Source organism: Acanthisitta chloris, unplaced genomic scaffold, assembly GCF_000695815.1.
Source record: "Acanthisitta chloris isolate BGI_N310 unplaced genomic scaffold, ASM69581v1 scaffold31144, whole genome shotgun sequence".
NCBI lineage: Eukaryota > Metazoa > Chordata > Aves > Passeriformes > Acanthisittidae > Acanthisitta > Acanthisitta chloris.
In genome coordinates this window covers 1-3759 of record NW_008669678.1, presented here as the reverse complement: position 1 = coordinate 3759, position 3759 = coordinate 1, and positions in this window count along the sequence as shown.

The following is a 3759-nucleotide window of genomic DNA, read 5'->3' as shown; positions in this document are numbered from 1 at the left end:
CGACTACTCTAAGAGAGATCCCTTTTAAGATCACCTAATTAACCTATAGGTAACCACGAGACATGCATCTTTGTTTGCATTATAGAAGGATAGATTCGACCTAAACTTTCCTTCAAATATTTTAATAAATATATTAAAAAATCACAATAAGGGAAACAACACCACACGCTTAGTCTAATGCTCCTGAAATGCGTAGTATATTTTAAAGTAAATACTATTGAGGGTTCTTTTCTGTAAGTGATTTTTCGCCTCCTCTATTGTCATCCTACGATATCTTGGAGAGTTACTGTATTGAACACAGAGCAATTGCCTCGGTATCAATAGCTCATTATATAGAGGTTCCCAAGACTCTTTAGGGTTTTGGGATTTTTTCTCTGGGGTTTTTGTTTTCATTTTTGTTTTTAATATTTCTGACCACTCTGGATAGCATTCAGAGTCTGCGAGGAGTGTGGAATAATATCAGCATTTTGACATTAAGCATTCCATTTCCATCCTTTTCCTTTCGATTTTTTAATTAATTTTTTTTAAAAAGGAAATAAAAAAAAAGGATTAGCTGTAAATAAGAAATCCCATTAAATTCAGAAATCTCAAACAGGGAGCAGCCAGATCATCCCGGGCAGCTCTAGCCACCTGAGCTCTACCTGACCATTTCCCCAGCAGAGCCGTTCCACGTTGCCTGGCGGAGCAGAGCTGGTACCCCATTCCCACGGAATTCCTCGGGTCACAGAGAGCCCGAGCGCGGCGGCGGTGGGGAGGCCGATAGAGGACTTACTGTGCGCTCCCCCCGCGGCCGGGGGGACCCGGGAGCAGAGGTGCCTGCACGGCCGCATTCCCGCAGACGGTTCCCTGCTAACACTTTCCCGATTACTGCTTCCAGGAAAGAAAGCATCTGCACTTGTATGCTCTTAAACTAATTTATGGTGGGAATTATATTTTGGCTTGTCAACTCTCAAGCCATAAAACAAAGTTTATTGGAATCACGTGCTTCTAAATAGCCACTCAGGACCTATCTCTGTGGAACCATAAATAACCTTCAGCTTTAAACTTTTATTCGCTGAATAAAGGTTCGCTGAATCTGTCCTATAAAACGGGACTGGGTCGGCATAGCGGGGACGGGTGGAAGGTCAGCTGCAAGGCGCTATGCCGGCCTTTTTGAGGAGCATGATGGAGGGGAAGATGCAAAGGGGACTTAGCACCCCCAAAGTGCTCTTAAGGAAGGAGCCGGGGGCGGTTTGCCGTGGGTTCCCGTTCAGAATTTTTCTTGTACCTTTTAGGGGACAGGAAACCCCATCGTCAGGAGGAAAAACCCCACAACAAACAAAACAACCAGCTGAAAGATGCGACCCCCACTCCCTTGAAAGTTTATGGCATTTTGGCCAGGCTTCCCCGGGAAATGGTTTTGAGTCGTTCATCTCATGAGCTGTGGCTCGGGAGAGCTGTGCCAGAGGTTGCGGGTTCTCCGGGCACGCAACGGATCTTTGCAAGTGACCAAAATGCTGCAAACAGTGATGGCACAGAGCTTCGGAAAGGGAGAAAGTGTGAAGCCTGCCACAATGAGATCTTTGAGGACTGGAAGTTTAAGGACGGTTATAAAACAATAAAACGGCACTGGTGTGAAGGGAGCAGGGTGTGAGTTAGCAAATGAGAATTTCAAGGAGCCCGAGCACCGGAAGTCAAATGTCCCTAGCAGTCGCACAGCATGAAGAATCCCGGGCATCAGCTCCCAATCTATCATGGCTAAGAGGAGGACGCCGGAGCGGCCGGCAGCTCCTGGCGCGTCCAAGAAAGGGCTTGTGCTTTCACCAGAGGGCGGAGACCCGCGTCAACCTCGTCGGCGACCGGCCACGGGCAAAGGGGACAGGCCAGTCGCCTGGCCCGCGGGTGAGAGTGCGCCTCCGCCCGGGGGCTCAGCTCTGAAAAGCGATACGACTTCAGCTCCTCACTGGGTGGTGGCACCAGCTGGGTGGTGCCTGTCTAACACCAGAGTCTGCCCTTACTCGGCCTCTTCCTAACGAATCTGGCTATGCAAGTCTGAAGTTGCCCAAAAGGAGTAGTTCAGCTCTTGCCATACTCTTTAGATGGCTCAAATCACTGCTGATCAATTTGTTTTCCTCCAGAGAACAAGAGGTATCTCGAGGTCCTTCCCTGTTCTTTCTTTACAGCCCATATTGCCTTTGCATTCCACTGTCTTCCTGCTCTTTGTCAAGGCCTTCATCATATGGCGTAAGCTTCATGCTTTTCTAATGGCTTGAGCAATGGAATGACTCGAGCTATGGAATGAGTCTTTTCCCCTCCCCTGCCCAGGACAGCTGGCAGGGGTAGTACGTAAGGTGACATTTCAGCTGCAGTGCACAGTCTAAAAAACTTTATCAGGTGCAGGGGGTCCAGCCTGGTGCCACAGAAGAGGAGTGAGCTGCCTTGCATGGGACTGATTCCAGGGTCACTTTCAGCTGGAGCACGGCCCATGCTCTCAGCCCTGGGCAGGCAGGGAGAAAAGCTCCCGGGAGCTCTCCGAGCCTTGCTCGGGCACCCGGACCTTGGCACAGTAGGCCCTGGATCAGGCTTCATGGCAACCTATAGCTACCCTCCTCCCCAAAAGCCCCATCCTCACCAGACTCCAGAAGTAGGGCTTCTGTGGAAGAGAGTTGCAGGGAGCCAAAGTGACAGACCCCTGCGAAGTTGCAAGAATAGGCTATAGATTGGGACGTAAGAGGTTAGGTGCAATGAGGAGGTGCAATAAAATGTGGAAAATGTAGTCTGGGATGACAAGAATCATGCTGTGGAGTCAAGTGCATCTGCCCTGAGCTTGTCAGTGGGTGCTGGGTACAGCAGAGGTCTGGACCCAGGCAAGGGGCCCACTGGTGGGTTCCAGCCCCTGTGCCAGTACGGGGAACACCATGTCCCTCCCCACATGTCTTTGATCACTTCAGCTCTCTTGGCCCATCTCATGGGCAAGAGAAACCCATGGTTTGGAGGCAGGATACTGTCTCACGTGTGCATGAGAGGAGCCATTGGTAAGGCAGGTGGCATAGCAGCACAGTGTTGACCAAAGTGTCAGTGCTCAGCAAACGGGGCAGCTTGGGCCAGGCATGTGCTTCAGGCACACGTGTCTGGGAGACTGGGGCTGGGAAAGGTGAGGCTGTGGGATACTGAGGAACTGATGAGTGAGATACAACTCCCTGTCATCTAGGGACAAGATGAATGTTTCAGTATCAGTAATTCCAGCCCTGATATTTTTGAAGAGGGATTTAGAACGATTTTCACATTTCCTATTCCAAAATGCAGATGTGAAAGTTGACTTTGAAGCTCTGGCCAGTTCATTCTCTAGGCTCTTATGTAAGTTTTCATATTCAGGGATGATGATCTGGAGATGGATAAGATGCGTAATGAAGTAACAAAGTAACAATTGGTTTCCCTCTGGTAATTGTTGCGATAAAAAGGTCGGGGAAATTGAATCACATATGTAAGCTACTGTCACTCTCGGTGCTACTTGACAGACATGCCGACCAGCAATCCTATCCCGAGGATCACACTGCCAGGAAATGACAGGCTCCATCTCTGACTTTGAAGACTTACTGGGCGCCTTGATAGCGTCCAACGCATTAGCCCCCTCTGCTTTTATCATAACCCGCACCTTTCGGCAGTCACCTCGTCGCCCATGCCCTCGCCGAGCAGGATGTGGGCATGCAAAGGCCCCTGCCTGCAGCGCCCCGCGCCCGCGGGCGGATGGGCTGGCAGCAGAGGCCCGGAACAGGCAGG